Source organism: Hypanus sabinus, chromosome 21, assembly GCF_030144855.1.
Source record: "Hypanus sabinus isolate sHypSab1 chromosome 21, sHypSab1.hap1, whole genome shotgun sequence".
Classification (NCBI taxonomy): Eukaryota; Metazoa; Chordata; class Chondrichthyes; order Myliobatiformes; family Dasyatidae; genus Hypanus; species Hypanus sabinus.
The window spans coordinates 14,766,528-14,786,770 of record NC_082726.1 but is presented as its reverse complement, the minus strand read 5'-3'; the positions used below and the strand labels follow the sequence as shown (position 1 = coordinate 14,786,770).

At 39.4% G+C, this 20,243-nt stretch overlaps 1 protein-coding gene across 1 annotated transcript in view; it reads left to right on the top strand.

The window, feature by feature from the left end:
* tbc1d2b (TBC1 domain family, member 2B) overlaps positions 1–20,243 on the top strand; it is a 109,818-nt gene that overhangs the window by 33,269 nt on the left and 56,306 nt on the right. The gene's annotated exons all lie outside the window — the stretch shown is intronic.

Genomic DNA, 20,243 nt, shown 5'->3' with positions numbered 1-20,243 from the left:
AGTTGTTTCTAACTAGGTTTTCTATTGAATAGGGGTGTATGTCAACAGTAGTCAGCTCCTACAGGCAGATCTGTAAACTTTAATACCATTTCTGTTAGTGATTGAAGCATACTGGACTTCCTCAAGCAGTACTTCAGTGGATAGGGAAAATAGACTGTAATAACATGGAGTATTGTTGAACACTTTGAGGCAGACAAAATCATTTAGATGTTTGGGGATCTGCCGCCTCCTGTATATGAAAGGAGAAAGGGATGAAGTGAGAAGTGAACTGCAAGTTGGATATTAAAAAGTCTTTGCTTGCATTCTTCAAAGCAACATTTTGGAAGTCACTATAGGGGCATCCAGATTTAAAGAAATGTTCCATGTTGGTATTATAGGAAAGGTTACTATATCAGTAACCTCAGTTTGTGCTAAATCTGGCATTCATTTTATTTTAGTCTGTGTCAACCTTGATCATCTGAGAGAAGACACAGGAGAATGCAGACGCTGAAGTCTGGAGCCAACACACAGTGCTGAAGGAACTCAACAGTTCAGGCAACATTGTGACCCGTTGTCTAGGCAGCCAATCTGGGTCCAGATGAAAGATCTTGACCCAAAACATTGACTGTCCTCTTTCCTCCAAAGGTGCTACAGTGCTTTGTCTGTTCATCTTCTGAGTGTGCAGACCTAAGGTGAATACAGTCAGCCCTCCTTATCCGCAAGGGATTGGTTCCGCGGATACCAAAAAATGTGGATGCTCAAGTCTCCATATGTTCAACCTGTCTCAATACGGTGAGTCTTAGACCCAGCGGAACCCCAGACCTTATTCAACCTGTGTGAGTGCGGTGGACATTAGGACCCGGCGGTAGAGCTCTGAATCCGCAGTGTTTCTGTTCATGAAAATAATCACGATCACGATTGAAAATAAAGTGGAAATAATAAAGCGATCGGAAAGAGGTGAAACACCACCGGTCATTGGAAAAGTGTTAGGCTATAGACATGGTTGATGGGAACTATTTTAAAGGATAAAGTGAGAAAGGCCCTGCCCCGATGAAAGCTACAATTATTACGAAACAACACAGTGGTTTAATTATTGGGTTTTGGGTATTGATCCTCCACGTCAACCTGGCACAGATGGAGAGTGCACTCGGAGCGATCTGTCACTGGATCGAACTTGGGAACTTCAGTTCCTGAGCCCAGCGCTGAAACATACGTTCTTAAATGTTTTATATGCATAGAAAGGTAAAATATATAATATATACTAAGACAAATGTTCAACTAACTGACATTAAATAATTCCAGATGTACCTGTTCCGACTTACTAAGAAAGAGAGCTTCCAATTTTTTTCTATCCCGATCCACGATAACCCACGTACATCCTCCCGTATACATTAAATCATCTCTAGATTACTTATAATACCTAATACAATGTAAATGCTGTGTAAAATAGTTGTTATACTGCATTGTTTAGGGAATAATGAGAAGAAAAAAAGTCTGTACATGCTCGAACAACAAGTGCTGGAAGACACTTCCGGGTTTTCTTGATTCGCGGTTGGTTGAATTCGCAGATGCGGAACTTGTGGATAAGGAGGGCCATCTGTATCATAAACTTGACTTTTATGTTCAGTTAAGCCAAGATGTAGGACAGGGGAAGGGTGTAGACAGCATAAAATATTTCAGTTGATTTTCCTGAACTAGCATTTGTCCAAGTTTTTAAAACTTGACATGGGTTCAAGAAATATTAGAAACACGACTGAAAGTTTTGAAGAGCCATCTGGATGGTGCATTTGGAAGTAGGGGGATTGCATAAAATGGGGGATGAAGGAGCAATTTGAGTGAGGTTTCCCCTGTCATAGCATAGTCAAATAATCAGCACAGTTTTCTGTCACTTTACACTCTTTATCCATTATCCTTTCCTAATACATAATGTTCTGCCAAATCTCCTAAATAATGTTTCTGTTTCTAGGCCACAGGAATGTCTGTTGGATGATGCCAGAACTGTTTTGACTCTTTTTTGGAAATTTTTGCAGATGTGTAATTCACCACATTGGTATTTTTGTTTAAGGGTAATTGTAGAGTTGAAATGCGTCAGAGCATGTGACTGGTTAAGATGCTTTAATGTAATTTAGACAGACCAAAATTTCTGTACTATAAACTTCACTTTAATTATAGCCACAATTAACATTTGCATTTTTCTTCTTAATATGTTATTCTTAAAGCCTTGATTCCAAAAAAATGCTAAGGTATGCTAAATGATAATTATATAAAATTGAATTTGGTGGAGTTCTCTAATTCCCACAATTTCCTGTGATTAATTGGGGCTTGTTCTGCTCTAACTGTTGTACTATTGGTCCACTAAGATTACACTGACAAAGCAGACTCTATTCATAGAGAATTGTTGGCCTCATAAGGTGTGGGAAATCTTTGCCAAGAATTTTTAGATATGAAACCCAGATTCAGAGGTCGAGGCTCTGTATAGTCAATTCCATTGTCACTTCTAATGATTGTCTCTGATTAAACTAGTTAACATTAAAGATAATGTGAAAATGATATATAAAGCATGACTATAGTCAATTCTAAAGATATTTGAAGAAGGTGTTTGTGTTTTCTTGTCATCTTGTGCCTGGTTTATAATTGAGCAAGATTATGAAAGTCAATTGTCTAAACTCATTATATGAAAAAAATTGCATGTATGTTAACTGTTTTTTGAGAATTTATCAAAGCACTTTGTACAAGTGTGATGACTTGTAGAAGAGCTTGAGAACATTAACACCTCAAATTTGTTAGATGTTCAATTGGACAGATTATAGCTGATCATATAGCGGGATCAATGGGATTATAGCATGAGAAACAGTTTGAGGAGATCTTTAGTTATTTCAGTGGTTTATTATCACAGTTTTTGTGGTTTAAGGCTTAATCTCACCTTTTCCACTTGTTCTATATCCCCTGATTCTCTTAAAATGAGATATGTCTTTATCTTGTATAAATTAACCATCTCTGGCACTCGCATGGGGAATTCTAAAGAATCAACCCTGTAGAGGGTTAGTTTTCCCTTGACTCTGTTTTATTCTAGTTCACAATTCCTTTGCCATATGCAAAGTCTTCTGTTATTAGGCCTCTTAATAATTTTATTTTAATCAGATCTCTCATTTTTCTGACCCCTTGAGAAAATGGGCTTGATCCAGACACTCTTGCCTCAAACAATTCCTCCCTTCCTCCATCCCAATCTCAGCAATCAGTCTAGCAAGTCATTATCACATGAGGTCTAAAACCTTACACTGTCCTTTAGGTACCTTAATAACTTTTGTCCACTTTGCTTCCATTTCAATAAATTGCCCTACCTGATAATCTGTCAGTCTAGGTTTTGAAATCTTCAATTGACATCCTTGTGAAGAGCAGCATAGTCCATAGTTTAACCACTAATGTGCAAGATGGTGCACAAGTATGCATCAAAAATTGTGGAATTCTCTCTTTTCTCAGACACTGCCCAACCTGCTCTGTATTTTGCAAGTTTTGTTGTAATCATTCAACCTTGTGATAACTGCAGGTCTGTTGCTGTGAGGTTACTTGACTCCATTTCATGCGCCACATTCTAGTGTTGCCTTTCTGTGCATTCCTTATTTAAGCCTGGTTCACTCTGATACCAGGTATCAGAGGATATGCCAGGGTAAGGGGTTAAATTTTGTGATTACATAGTGCATCATGAATTGCCAAATCTTTTGAGTCCATCACATTTAGCAGGACATGCACAATGATATAGTTTGTCCTCAGTGTTCTCCATTATGGCTATTCAATTATCCCCAGAAGGCAACCGGCACAAGTAGTATAGCAATATCATTTGGATGTTTCGGGTGCTAGAACTACAGAAGACCTTTATGGGGAGGGGTAGACTGTATTTGTAGATCTGAAAAATAAGAAAGTCTTCCTTTGAAAATGAGTCAAATATAAAATGGTTAAACTTACTCTTCATTAAAAGAAGCATAAGTTTGGTTAAATTAATCTTTTACACATAAACATTTTATCTGAAATATTGTGACTACTCACCTAATCATTATTTTACAAAACAAAGATATGTAAAATCATTTTAGATCTCTAAGAAATATCCATACCCTGAGTCACTATCTCCATTTCAGTAAACGTTGGGTATTTTCATTTCATCTCCTCTTCAACCACTTGCCTTAAGTATATATGTAAAATAGTCAAAACTGAGTCAGACAATCAATAGTTTCAAAAGTTCCGTTGTATATCAGAGAAATGTATGAAATATACATCCTGAAATTCTTGTTCTTCACAGACTTACACAAAAACAGAAGAACGCCCCAAAGAATGAGCGACAGTAAAGACATTAGAACCCCAAAGCTCCCCTACTCTCCCCCACACAAGCAGCAGCAAAGCAACAATCCAACCCACCCCCACTTCCGCATAAAACGCATTAGCACCCTCCACCCACCAAGCAAGCAAAAGCAAAGCTCCCGAGAAAGACCATGATCTGCAGTACAACAAAAACTAATCTTTCACTGACATTTCGATATCCCACAGGCTCCCTCTCTCACTAATAAAGAGAAAGAGGAGTGTTTCCCTTTCATGGCGAGAGGGGAGACATAAAACAACTCACTGATTTGTGATGATAAAGTCTGTTGCATCCCTTTCTCCTCCCATGAGTTCTCTCTCGAAAATTGGTAATAAGCTCTCCCCCACCAATGAGAGAGGAAGAGCGTGCGTGATTTGCCAAGTACGGAGCCCCCGACAGCTGATCCACTGTTTTCAATGTTCTGTTTTCCCCTGCAACACTTCATTTGGCAGCACTGGCATAGAATCAGTGTATCTATGGGACTGCAAAGTTTTGGAACCCCGAAGTCACGTACATCTTCTAGACCGTGTCCTTAGTTTCAAAAAGCAGCCATTTGTGAGCCCCTGGGTGTAGGCCCCATCACCACAAAGAATTAAGGTCTTAGTGCAACTCCAGGACAGGTTCTTCAGCAGAACCTCATTCACCCTGAAAATGAAAAAGGGGGACATCAAAGGTAGAAATTAAGCTGTTTCCGCAGATGAGCTCGATGGGGGTCACTGTTGAGCGCCATCATAGCTCTGCCCTATTTCTGGTATTAAGGAATTTTTTTTCAATACATTGAACTCAGCATTTATTTGGCTTGTATCATTCTGGTGTTAAAGTTTTTGTTCAATGATAACCTCATGCTCTCCATATGTTTAATGCTAAATATCTTTATTAGTGAACTGGTTAAAAACTAAAGAGCATAGAATTTCACTTATCCAAGATAAGCAGAATTTTATACTCCGTTTAATCTAAATCTCACAATACACAGTGCGTTTTAGATTAGATCCCAACTGCTCTAAGCTGGTTTCATGAGTATAGAAGCTGTGCACTGGAGAACAAAAGACAGGTGTGCTGGTTGCCTTCTGGAGATATCGTGCCTTGTAAGTGTATTCAGCCCTCAACCCTTTGTTCACATAAGTATGTATTACACTAGGGATTTTGATCAATTTAACTGCAAATTTTTATTTCTAAATCATATTTTGTTTGTGATCCACTGCACTACTATCTCTATACCCATGACTGCGTGGATAAGCATAGTTCAAATGCCATCTGTAAATTTGTTGGTGATAACAACCACTGTTGGCAGAATCTCAGATGTACGTGAAGGCATATAGGAGTGAGGTGTACCACCTAGTTGAATGGTGTCACAGAAATAACCTTGCACTCAATGTCAGTAAGACTAAAGAGCTGATTGTGGACTTCAGGAAGGATAAGGTGAGGGAATATGAACCAATCCTCATCGAGGGATCAGAAGTGGTGAGAGTGAGCAATTTTAAGTTCCTGGGTGTCAAAATCTCTGACAATCTAACCTGGTCGCAACATATCGATGCAGCTATAAAGAAGGCAAGACAGTGGCTATATTTCATTAGAGGTTTGAAGAGATTTGATTTGTTACCTAAAACACTTAAACTTCTACAGATGGAAGTGCATTCTGGGAGGGCATTCTAACAGTTTGCAACACTGTCTGGTTTGTGAGAGGCTACTGTACAGGATCAGAAGAAGCTACAGAAAGTTGCAAAATTAGTCAGTTCCATCTCGGGTGTTAGCCCCTGCAGTATGCCAGACCTCTTCAAGGAGCGGTGCCTCAGAAAGATATTGTCCATTATTAAGGACCCCATCACCCAGGACATGCCCTCTTCCCATTGTTACCATCAGGAAGGAGGTACAGAAGCCTGAAAGCACACACTGGGTGATTCAGGAACAGCTTCTTCCCCCCGGCCATCCAATTCCTAAATGGACATTGAACCCATGAACACTACCTCACTTTTATTATTTCTGTTTTTGCACTATTTTTAATTTAACTATTTAATATACATATACTTAATGTAATTGATTCACTTATTTTTTCTATTTTATCATGTTTTGCACTGTATTGCTGTCACTACGTTAACAAATTTTACAACATATGCAGATGATATCAAACCTAATTCTGATTCTGATATGCTGTTTTTCACATTAGAGCCAAATGAAAGGAAAACTGTAAAGCATGAAAAACTAAAAATTCAAAAACTGAAATTCCAGCAGTTTAAAAGTATTCATCCCCCTTTGCTCAGTACTTAATTGAACCACCTCTTGCAGCTATTACAGCCAGTAGTCTTTTTGGATAAGTTTCTATTAGCTTTGTACAACATGATGGAACAAGATTTGCTCATTCCTCCTTATAAAATTGCTCAAGCTGTGTTAAGTTACTTGAAGAGTAGTGGTGGACAGCAGTCTTGAGGTCTTGCCAGAGACATTTGATTGGTTTAAGGTTAGGACTCTGAATGAACCTCTCAAATACATCAACTTTCTTCATTTGAAGCCACTCCATGGTTGCTCTGGCATTGTGCTTTGTGTCATTGTCCTGCTGAAAAATGAACTTCCTCCCCAGTTTAAGCTTTCAGGCAGTGGCTAGTAAGTTTTTATCCAGAATCTCTCTATATTTAACAGCATTCATCTTTCCATCAGTCCTGATCAGATTTTGTTGCTGAAAAGCATTCCCCATAGCATGATGCTACCTCTACCATATTTAGGAGGGGTGGTGTTACCTGGCTAAATGCAGTATGTGATTTACGCCACATGTACTGCTTAGTGTTAAGGCCAAAAAGTTCCACTTTAGTCTCATCCAACCACAAGACCTTCTTCCACATATTTACAGTATCTTCCAAGTGATGCTTTGCAAAGTTGTTACAGGGAAGAATATGCTTTTTCTTAGCCATGGCTTCTTCCTTGCCACTCTTTTATTCCTTTTCGTGCAAGGCCTTAGAGATTGTGGAGCCATGAATTTCCTCTACAGTTGCCACCACTGGCTTTGGCAGCTCACTCAGAGTGTCTGTTGGTGTCACAGTAGCCTCTCTTACAAGGGCCATTCTTCTTCAGCAATCATGTTTAGAAGACGGCCTGACCTAGGCAGCGTGACTGTGGTTTCAGATCTTTTCCACTTTTTCATGATGGAATACACTGAGCTCCAAGATATGTTCAGTGCCTTTGAGATGGCTATGTACTCTTCCCAGCCTTGTGCTTCCCTATTATCATTTCCCTGACATGTCTTCAATGCTCTTTTATCTTCATTTTGGTTTGGTCTTTTGAAAGTCTACCACACTGTTAGACCATACAGAGTGAAGGAGTATTTATTCTTATGAATTCATTGAAAACATGTGATTCTCCAGTTTTCTACATCGACAAATTGGGTGAGTTGGTAAGGTAAAAATTTGTATTCCACCTGAGGAAAGTTAGCATAGTAATTACAAAGGGAATGAATACTTTTGCAGCCTCACAATTTTGGTTTTTAATTTCTAGTAAGCTGACTGGTTTTGGAATTTTTCTTTTGATTTGACATGATGCACAATGTTTTGTAGATTAGCTCAAAAATCCTACTTCAATATGTTTTAAATTTAGAAAATGCCACAGTGAAAATATTTGTGGAGGATGAATATTTTTAAGGTAAGGTAATTGGACAAATAATGGTTACTATCTCTCTCTTTTTTCTTTTGACATATTGTGATCAGCGGATTTCCTTTTTTGCATAATGGTGGGCAATGACACAATTGCTTTTGAGCTATAATTGTATCTAATTTGAAAAAAATGTCCACAACAGTAAAATTCAATGGCTGCAGATGGTTAAAAATGCTTAAAATACCTAAGCATCAAAAGTAGCTACTGAAGTATTTGTTGTGTCATTTTGGAACAAAATTCTTATTGAATACACTCAACTGATATTTCAGATTAGTGTTTATACTTGATAAATTAACAACTGAAGCCTTGGTACATCAGTGGAATTTTATGAGAAAAAAGTAAGTTGTGGGATTGTTCTTCTCCACTGTACCCACAAAACACAAGGATCACTTGTTAACAACTGCAGCAACTTTTTTGCCACCTGAAAACCAAGCTAGATTTGGATATGATTTGTGCCTGCCTGGGAGAAAATAAGAGCCTTCAAAGGGGATGAAGAATTGTGGACAAGGTACCCATCTCAATGGATGTGCACAATCTGCTTGTATTTTCCCCTGTATTGCTTGTTTCTGGTATGTTATGTGGTAGATTGTGGTCTATTCACATAGTAGCCAGAGTCTGAAGTTGAAAAGGTAGCAGCACTGAAATTTGGAATATTACCAAGACTAACAAATTTCTACAGATGTATGGTGGAGAACATTCTGACTGGTTGCAATACTGCTGGGTATGGAGGCTGCAGTGCACAGGTCTGCAGAGGGTTGTAGACTCAGCCAACTCCAACACAGGCACAACTTTCCGCACCATTTAGGACATTTTCAAAAGGCGGTGCCTCAAGAAGGCGTCATCCATCATTAAGAACCCTCATCCGGGACATGTCCTCTTCTCATTACTGCCATCAGAGAGGAACTTATGGAGCCTGAAGACCCACAGTCTAAAACAGCTCTTTCCCCTCTACCATCAGATTTCTAGATGGCCCATGACCGGTACCTTGCTATTCTTCTTTTGCACTATTTATATACTCTTTGTAACTTTCAGTTAATAACTTTTGCCTTGCACTGCACTGTTAGCACAAAACAGCAAATTTCAAAGACCTTAATCAGAGAGTTTAAACCTGATTCTGACATTTAATCTGTGCTTCAATGTATGTCTGTGGACTGAGAGCTGATGGAATCTGGATTCAGAACTGGTTTTTTTGCACTGGGATGGTTTCCTAGGAAACAAAATAGCAGGAGTTCCTCTAGGACTCTCAAGCCTGCCCCAGCATTCTAAATGATCATAATTGTTGTATGCTGATCTCTATTCTCCAGTCCTGCTGAAGGGTCTCAGCCCGAAACATCATTCGTACTCTTTTCCATAGATGCTGTCTGGCCTGCTGAGTTTCTCTGGCATTCTGTGTGTGTTACTTGTATGCTGGCCAGTTCCCCAGGATCTTCAATTGATCCACTTGATCTTCTAAATATTTGTCTGTCCCCAGCTCAAAAGTATCTAATGATTTAGCTTCCCTTAACTTGTGGGAGAGGGAATAACAAACATTCACTAAATTTTACACACCTCAGTTTTAAATGATCAAAGAGAGTCAGAAAATCTGAGCAGCTGTTCTGCTACAGGGGCCGTGCAACTGGATTGTGTCTGAACTAGTGACAGAAGATCAATTTATCTATAGTATACATTATTCCATTGTGATATCAAATACCGGTTGCCTTGTTTGAAGTAAAGTTCATTTTGTAAGAATTTATAAATAATGAGTGCTTCATTACATTGATACAGGGGCTCCCTGGGTTATAGCTGACCTGAAATCTGACACTGCATAAATTTTCCCATACATTTTTCAAAATATTAATATTAGTATTTGTGGTATTCATTAATAATTGGATACAGTATTCCATTCACTTATTTATAGATAGGAGAATATTTAATGAAATGAAAAAAATTATAGCAAGTATATGTAGATAGATGAGATGTAGGTAGTAGTAGAGCATGGGCTCTTCGGACTTGCACAGAAATACGCTTTGGGTCAGTTCTCAGGAATAGAGCCTTGTGTAACCTTGGAGCCATCTGTATTTTGCTTTGACAGGCTCAATAATTGGAACTGTGATATTGGAGCAGACTATGGTGTATTTAAACCAGATTGGTATATTTTTGATATCAAGTAAATTGGGTGAGATTTTTTTTGTGTTCTGAATTTTATCACTGCAACTAGGGAAGTGCTTTATTCTATTCCAAAATCAAAATACTCCAGAGGCTGGAAATATGAAATAACATGAAGTGTTGAAAATATTCAGATCAATCAGCATGTGCAGCTGATCTTTCAGCAGAACTGTTGGTAAGGCATTGGTTTGAAACATTAAATCAGTTTTTGCATTCACAGATGTAACCTGATCTACTAAGTATTTCCAGTTTGCTCACTTATATTTTTGGCTGCTTGTCAGATTTTGACTGAATTTTAATCTATTTGCCCTGAGCTATCTCCTTAGAGTCATAGCAAGCAAGGAGAGCTTTTACAACATGAAATTGAAATGGTGGATTCATAGACCCAACATATTGAATTGTAATCTTTTTCATTGTGCTGCTCGTTCCGGTGTTTCCTCCACTGCTGCCTTTTGCCACGGTTTGAGTCTTGCCACTCCCTAACACACTGCCTTTATTTCTAATTTGACTCTGCTTCTAGCAAATTGGTAGGAGCAGTCTGGTGCACAGGTGTAATTTTCTCATTGGGGAAGCTGTTCCAACTGAAATTCTGGAGCAGCTGCAGATCTCTGACCCTGGCCACAATTGGAAGACTGCCAGTAACGATGAAGCAGATCCAACATTTGTATGAATTCAAGAAAGGTGATGGGGAATAGTTGACTTTTAGTCTATTGATGTCTTGATTTCTCTGTTGCTGAAACCAACTATTTGAATAGCAGGTTGTCAATGCTATTATTTAATCTCTTGTTTGAGTATTTTTGGATGACCATTTCAAGCAAATGTACCTATTCTTTGTGTTAAGTCTGCTATATATTACACTTTCACCTTGATACTGATTGGGGAATGTTTGCAATTTTACAGTCATAAGATATCTGATTTTAATGTAAGAAACATTTTGTGGATATCATTGTACTGTGTGACGTATCATCCTAGATCCAAGAGCAACAGTTCAGTCATTACTTTCCTTTGCTTGGCAACAGAAGCTGTTTGCCTATTTTGGGATTTACTGTCCTTCTGACTTCTGAAATATTCTGTCCATTGAGTGCAACATGAAGGAAAGGAACGTTTATAAAAATAAGTTGAGTTGTAAAAGGTCCAGTCATTTTGACGCAAATAAATATTCATATAGCACTGAAATCAGCTGGCTTTTGACAGTTAATCATTCTTATATGAACTTTGGTCTTTTAAAAAGACCCTGTGGCAATGGAAGGCCCTGTTTCTCATGGCATTTATTTGGTTTCATTCTTGCATCTTGAAATGGATGAATAGAATTTGAGCAAAACGTACTACTTAATTTTTACCTGTGTCCTGAGCTCATTTACCACTGTCTGCTGTTTGTCATTTTGTTTCAGAATCTGGAGTGTCTCCTTCTTTCTGCAGTTACTTTGGTCTCATTGTGTTTTCTGATACGGATTTTGGTTTTGGGAATTCAGACAGTGCAGTAGCTGGTTACAATGGTGCATCTTATAAGGGAGCAATCATCAAGCGCAGTTCGATGCTTTCAATGGATCTCTTGCATATTGCAAAGATATAATTATTCAGTGGTGGTAGAAGAAAATGATTCCACAGATCAGTAGTATCATGCAAGTGCATTCATAATATTGGAGCAACACGCTTCTCCAGTGTTCAGTCATGTTAAAATCCTATGATTGATTTGATTTGTGTAAGTTTATGAACACTTGTCTAATAAAATTCTCAGTTGAAAATTTCAATTGAGTCATCACCCACAGTCTTTAAGGGGCAAAGATAATGTCAATATTAATTTTTAAAGATGTTTTCCATGATACACTCCATTCTGGAAAGTGCTTTAGTTAGCCAACGGTGTTGGAATGAAGAGTCAAGAGATTTGTAAGCACCATTCAGTGGTAGTCATTAACTGTACAGAGTATAACTGAACAGATTCTGCCTTCAACTGTAGTTGTTAGTTGCATGAACCCGTTGCTGCTTTCATTATCTGGGGGGCATGGCAACTACCGCAAAGTACACATCTGTAGTTGCATCAGACTTTAATTTCCAATTTACTTCAGCTTTCAATATCTGTTCTACCTTTCTATAAATACAGTAGTTCGACTGAAATAGCAGTATCCACACCAGGTGTGAGGAAGATAATTCCGCTTGTGTGTTTCTGTTCTAACGGATTCACATGTTAACAAAATAACATGCACATCCCTGCATGTATACGTTCAGTATTTTGGGGGTCATTTGAGCAAGGCAGGTTGTGAGTTAGAGAAGCCCACAGAGATGTAGAGAGCCTGGCACTAGGACAGCAGAGGACATTGGAAGAATTTGAAAAACAGTAATTATCATTTCACCTGGTTCTTGTTGGTTAAGAAAACTTATGCTTGTTTATCCTGGGTGGGTTGGAGGGAGGAACTACATACATCACATTAATCAAGAAATGCACTGCTCCTTTTAGCATTTGTGTATGGGATTGTGCTCAGCTGGAATATTGAAGTATTCATGTCAGTGAGATCAGAATTGGGTTTATTATCACTGATGCATGTTATGAAATTTATTTTGTGGCAGCTGTACAATGCAAGTTACTAAATAAATATATTATGCAAAAGAGGAACAGTGAGGTGGTGTTCATGGAACGTTCAGGAATCTGATGGCAGAGAGGCAGAAGCTATTCCTAAAAGATTCTATATGTATGCCTTCAGGCTCCTGTACTACTTTAATGATGGATTCTCACTTCATGATGCACAGCCCTTTGAAGTTGTTCTCTGATGGGGGGGGGGGGGGTGCCCATGATGGAGCGAGCTGCATCTCTCTACAATCTCTTTCAAACCTGAATATTGACGCTTCCATGCCAGGCGGTGACGCTGCCCAGTCAGAATGCCTTTCACCATCCACTTGCAGAAATTTGCAAGGATCTTTGGTGACATACCAAATGTCCTCAAACTCCTAATGAAGTATAGCGGCTGGGGTGTTTTCTTCATGATTGCATCAATGTGTTGGGCTCAGGATGGATCCTCTGAGATGCTGACACCAACAGCTTGAAACTGCTTACCCTCTCTACCCCGATTCCTCACTGAGAACTAGTTTGTGATCTCCTGACTTGCTCTTCCTGAGTCAACAATCAATCTCTTGGTCTTGCTGACATTGAATGCAAGGTTGTTGTGTGGCACCACTCAACAAGACAATCTGTCTCACTCCTGTATGCCTTCTTGTTGCTGTCTGAGATTCTGCCAGCACCAGTGCTATTGATGAATTTAAAGATGCTCCTTGAGTTGTGCCTAGCCACACATCCATGAATGTAAAGAGGTTAGAGCAGCAGACTAAACACATATCCTTGAGGTGCTCCTGCGTTGATTGTCAGTGACATTGAAATGGTATTGTTGATCCATACTGACTAAGATCTCCCAATGAAGTCCAAGGATCCAGTTGCAGAGGGAGATACAGATGGTGTGATGGTGTGGAACTCTGAGCTGTGAGTGATTAACAGCAGCATGGCATATGTATTGCTGCTGTCCAGGTGTTTCAAAGCTGAGTGGATAGCCAGTGAAATAGTGTCTGCTCTAGACCTGTTGTAGTGGTAGACAAAGTGCAACAGGTCAAGGTCCTTGCTCAGACAGGAAGTTATTTCTAGTCATAACCAAACTCTCCATGCACTTCATCACGGTAGATGTGGGCTATAGTCATTGAGGCAGCTCACCCTCCTCTTGACCAAAAATGCTAGGTTTTGACCATTTTAGAGTACAGATGTAATTGTTGCCGTTTTGAAGCAGGTGGGAAACTCCATCTGGAGTAATGAAGGGTTGCTGTCCAGCCAGTTGGTCAGCACAGGTTTTCAGTACTTAAATCTGTTTAAGTAAGAAAAGTCACCTACCTAGTCATTACTCAGTCTCCTTAACAAAGCTTGAACTGGGAAAAGCATTGTGGTCAAGATTAGATCATCTATGGTCTTACTGAACAGTGGAGAAACCTCGAAAGAATGACTGGCCATATCTTGCTCCTGTTTCTGTTTTCTGCATTATTTTGCATGTCAACTTAAATATTAAAAACAATCTTGGGTTAACAGTGTGAATTGAATGAGCAATGTCTTTCCTGCTCATTTATCTGAGCTCAGTAGAAAATCAAGGGACTTACAATTGGAGAAAACAGATCCAAGAAAGGGGACACAAGGATGGGTTCATGTGCCTGACTGTGGCCTACTCTCCACTGAAAATATATTCAGTATAAATGAGAACATTATCATCTGTAGTATTGAGGTTCCCTCAAAAGTTCAAATAACCAAATGAATTGCTATGATTATGAATTTGGAGTGTACTTGTTGGTTATCCTGGCAAAAACTCCGCCCTTTATAAAGAAGTGGCACGAAGAGTTGCTGAGGAAAGTTCTGCTTTTGAAAATGTATTAAATAAAATCAATTATACACCAGCAACTGTAAATCTGAAGTTTCTGCAAAATGTCTCTGTACATGACTAAAAGTGCTAACGCATTTATTTTACTGTGCAGCTTATTGTGTGAATTCTCCAGAAAACATTGACCACATTCTGTATCTCATAGCAACAGAAGTGTAGCTATTGACAACACAAGGAATGTGAAGGAAAGTACCATTCAGGGAGCTGGCAAGCGCACCACATTGACCCTCCCCCTTGAGCTCCCCAAAGTTGCAGGAAAAAAACATGACTTCATGATTGTCATCTGGAACTTGCTTCACCACATAGCGGTTTGGAGAGAAATTTTCCAATTTTCCTTCAAACTGGTCTGTTCACATTATTTTCAGCATTTGCCAGGAGAGGAGCTGGCATTCAGTGATGAACTGCAGGTAGATTGCTCCTTATTTCATGAGTTACAAAATGCCTGAATAATTATCCTTTTTCATTTTTTGTATGCAGCTATTCAAATATAGCAAATGTGATAAATAGTGTCTTGAGGTAAATTATATCAGTAGCAGCCTTTTTTTTAATCTCAATTTGCATCAGTTGACATTTGTATCGGTGAGGTTCTGTCTCAGTAATGCAATAACACATAAACTGCAAGGTCGATTATAGCTTTACTCAACTTTTACTGTCCTTTCGGCATGACATTTTGGATAGGAGGCAAAATTTGTTAGATAAATGCATAAGTTTTGAAATGATCAAGGTAGCAAATGAACCAGGTATTTTGTGATTTGCTCTTCGTGTGTGCTAACAATAAAGCAATTATTTACCTTTCTTGCTGTGTGACAGTGGTGGAATATAACCATCTAGAGTTTAATAATTGTGTGGTTGTGGTGTACATTGGAGGACATTAATCAACAGATCAGTAGAGACCACTTTTGGTATAGAGCACATTAGGCCTACATCACTGTAAAGTGCAGTTTGGATTCAGTAGCCAGATTACAGAAGCACAAGTTAGCCCATGCTCCTAACATTTCTTTCTTAAGCAGTTAAAGCCTGCCCTTCCATTTAATAAACTCCTGGTTGATGTGTCCCAGGGCCTTGACTTCTCTTCTGTGCCAGTTCCCCATATTCCTCAGTTCCCTTATCATGCTTTCAAAATAAAATTATTTATCTCTTTTTCAAAGACCCCAGTGTATTGGCCTTCACAACTCCCAGAATAGAAAATTCCAGACCTCTGAGAAGAAATCCTATGTATCTCAATTTGCAGCTATGCTCCTTCATAGTGCCTGTTCCTCCAGTGGAAGCGTATTCTTTCAAGAGGCTTTTCAATAAGATCACCCTCCTCCTCCTCAAGCCAGAGTTTGCCAGTAAAGCACATGACCTGACTGCGTCTTTGTTTCTCGACACTAACCGATAGATTGAGACCTTTTTACGGTTGCTGTCTTTCAAGGTAAAGCTAATGGGCTGATTCCTAGTCTATGATCTGAGTTATGAAGAAGGATTTGGAGGCAACTATGGTAGGTAGATCGGAGGGGAATTTGAAAGCTAGTAGTGAGAATGGAAATTGCTTCAAACTGCGAAAGTGAAACAAGTTATAGACATCAGGCAAACTTAGATGCATAATTAAAACACAAATGTTGGGATTGAAGTGGGGGATATTTTCTTTTGTAGGGACCCTATAAAAGAAAATGTCCCATTTCTCAAACAAATGAACAGTTATGCTTGGTTCTAGATCCCCGCAGTCTGGGCCACTCAGATGTTAGCCTTCACTTACTATAGATTTGGGGTTGCTGGACAGGGACTACTTCCTTTAGGTACAAGAATATAGTACCTAAAGGCGGCTAACATCTGAGTGGCTCAAACTGCGGGGGTTGGCAACACTTAGAAATCACTTCACACTTTGGGCAGTAGTTGTTGAAGTTGAGCCTTTCTGGTGAAGGTCACACACGTTTTTGTTTCCTGGAACAGCCTTTCAGACTTGCTGTACAGCTGCTGCCTTTTCACCAGATGTGTTTGTTTAGAATTCTGCTTTAAATGTTTAGAAAATCTTGTTAAAATGGGGAAAAATGCGGCTGGCACACCCCTTCAGTGCCCTCCTCTCCCTGTGGAGAGAGGAGCCGAGGTCCCAGAGCAACCATGTCAAATAGCTGCAAACTATTTGGCAGGATCAAGGGATACGGCAATTAAAACAGCTGTAATATTAACAGATGGTGGAATAGAGGGAGTGTGGGATCGGACTAGCTGGGAATTAGTGTGAAGCAAGTTGCTTGTGCAGGGGTATGAGTTAGAATCAGAGAATGCTGAAAATGCAGTTTTTGTGGTGGTAAAATAACAAAATTCTAGAAATTCAAGGTCACGCTGTATCTGCGGGAAGAGAAACAGTTATTTACTCCTGAAACAATCTTGCTTTAAAAATGTTATCTAGTGATCAGTTCTGTTAGTGGGTTCATGGAAATTAGTTGTGATGCTAAGATACATCACAACGGTTCTGACAATGTATCTTCAACCCAAAACATTCTTCTCACAGCATCTGCAAATTTTTTCTGATGGTTTGCTTTATAAAATCATGCATTTTTAAAAAAAGTTAGCACTACCCTTACTTGTGCTGTGATGTGCTTTATAGCTGTGTACAGTTGCAAATAACACCATTAAAGCTAACAGTTGCAGCTTAAAACCACAATTTTGACTTATTATCTGTGGTCAACCTGTAAGGCACCATCTGTTTGCAGCGTAGGTATATGCAACAAGATGTGTACAAAGTAACAGCTCTTGGTTGTATTTATAGGAAGATTTTGGAAATAACAATCACTCCCAAATATTGGGCACTAGTTGAAGTCTATAAGATGACTTTAACTCATGAGTTATGGGGTATACTTAATTGAAATGTTTTTTAAAGCCTTTAGAATCCTAATAATTGCATTAATTTTTTGTTGAAGGGCTTTCCTGTGTAAGTCTGCAAGCACTGCTCCTTGATGCTCTAAATCAAGGGATTCCAACCTGGGGTCCACGGCCCCTTCAGTTAATGGTAAGGTGCATTAGCAAAGATTGGAAACCCCTGCTCTACATTAGCTGGGTAAAAGTTGTTTCGCCTCCTTCCTGACTGGATTACTTTCTCTAGCACGGCAAGCGAAGTTTGCTATGTGCAAACATTGGTATGGTTCCTGGAGCTTCTCGAACTGTGAGCCAGAGGCCTCGCTGCTGTGGCCTTTCTGTGCAGTGGAGCAGGCCGAAATCTTGACTAAGCCAGGCATGGCAGATCCTGAGGCTCCGCTCCTGGATCCTGCTGGCAATCCATGCCACCGAAGGCCTTTGTTTCTCAATGTCCTTGTTAATCAGCAACTCTTCTTTTTAAAAAGTTGGAATAATTTAGCTTTTATTAAAAGTAATAAAAACATTAGAATAAAAGAAAACATCTTTATTCAAATGAATTGCATTGTAGTGGCACCTTGTAAGAGCAGAAGTGAAGAGTATAAGGTTTAGTCACAACAGAGTTCTGTTGTGGGCACTGCAGAGCAGGTGGTCAGATGTCCTGGTTTAACCACTTTAGTGCCCTGTGTACAGTACTCATACTAAAATGTGTCTAAGTCATGGATGCACTCACCCACAGAGTAGACAGTTTTACAGAACCACCAACTGATCAACAGAGACTTGCAACCAACTGGCTTATTGGGGATTCTGGTGCTGCATTCTCCGATATCTTTGAAACTTTGTAATTTCTGTTATGCCTAAGTTCTGGAGAAGTGAGAGTTCTGTGTCAGCTGAGCTCCAGACAGACCAGCTGTGATTAACAAGACTTCCTTGCCCTTCCTTAGCTGGCACTGTCACTGCTTCCTTCGTTGTCTCTTGGCCTCCATTCTGTCACAGATATTACTTTTGTTCTTTCTACGCTGCCACTTCTCTACAATTTACAACCTGCTTTGTTTTCAAACTTGTGCTAGTTGAAGAGTTGGAACCCAAGCAGTTAACTTTATTTCTTCACAAATGCTGTCTGACTCATTATGTGTTCCAGCACTTTTTGTTTTTATTTCAATGTTAAACTTTAAATTCATCTGTGCTTGATGGACAGTTCTTGGATTGTGACCTGAGTGGTTTTCTCTTTCATCATACGTAATATCTGAGAGTGTGATACCTGATTTTAATATTTTATATTGCTTTTGATGTTGTACGTTTGCATTATTCAACTCATTCGGGTAGCTGGGGCTCGTCAACCGTAGTTGGCAACTTGTCTAGAAGGAAAATCCTGATCTCAAAACTCCACTCATGGGGAAGGCTTAGGGAGTAAACCCTGAGGAGAAATCTGGAGCTGGAGTCCCCAATTCAGTTCAGCACTGACAACTCCTGCGAAACTGCTGACTTTGGTCTTTGCCATTCCTTTGGATTCATCAGCTGCGCGGAGGGGGAAGCCTCCCGCATGGTTAAGAGCTTGCTCTTCATATTTTACTGCCCTGGCTTGTGTACTGGCTAGACAGCTAGGACAATCACGACCAATGGAGAGTCTTATTCAACTCCTCCCTAAAGGGATAATCATCTTGATTGGTTGTATGTGGTTCAAGGGGAATTTTTAAGAGTGGATGTGGACAATATATTGTACTTGCTTGGCTTTTGCTGTGTTTCTGAGTAGATCTTGGCAACTCTCTGTGTGTGTGCTTGAACTGCAGTCTGCACTGTTCCTTCCAATATCCATTTTGTTTTCCATGTTTTCCAAGTTGTTTAGAGAAACTCAGTAGAGTTTTGTAAATCTTTGCTGGTGTGAGCAGAAGTATATTCCTTCATTATATTTTCTGGCTCCATTTCTTGGATGTGTCCAGTCAGTGGCAATTATAGTGATTCTGTAGATATTTGGACATGTGCATGAGGCGTATCATGCAATACTTTATGATTAGGTGGATCAGTACTGGCTTTGTGTTTTCTGAGACTACATTATGTGCCTCATACATTACTAGTTTATTAACGTCCTTTTGCATAGCAGGCAGAGCCAGGAAATAAGTTGTTAACAGACATGCAGAGAGTAGAGGTTTATTGCTGATAGTTTCCTTCAAGTGTGCTTCCTGGCCCATATTGTGCAGATATTGGGTTTTTTGGTAGGAAACAGGAAACTGAATAAACAAGGTAATGCAGTTAAGAACTGCAAAGTTTTGAATGCTCTGCCCTCTAAGGTATCAGCATGATACATTCTGTAAATAGAACTTTTTAATATTCTGTTCCTCATACACTCTCCCCAAAGAGCCAACTGCAAGGGGTATAATTTCACATGTTTGAGGAGGACTTGCTTTGTGTATCCAAGAGCTTCACAGCAGAAGTGGTCACTGAGAGAAAATTGGCAGCTACAGTAATTCGCACCCAGCAGAAATCTGAAGTAGAGAGCTTGCTGGTCATTTTTCTTTTGCAGTGAAGGAATTATTTTTAACACTACTGGGAGAATTACTTGCTACTTTGGGCAATTGCAGTATGTTAATTATTTTGTGCCCTTCCTTGTGCACTTATGGGACCTTGGCTTCATACACTTCTTGAAAGATGTAATGCCTCTACAGTGCAAAACTTCAACATGTCAAAATCTTGTGGAACGCTTTGACTGCCTCAATTATGCTGCACATGTGTTGGTGTCTTTTGGATTGTGGAGAACTTTGCAGCATAGTTTTCTCACCATTCAAAAGACCCTTCCAGCAGTGGACAGTCAAAAGAGATAGCTATAGCAGAGAGAGCTTGGGACTGAAGTGGGCTGAGTGGGTTAATACCACTTCAGTAACCTCTTGATATTCAGA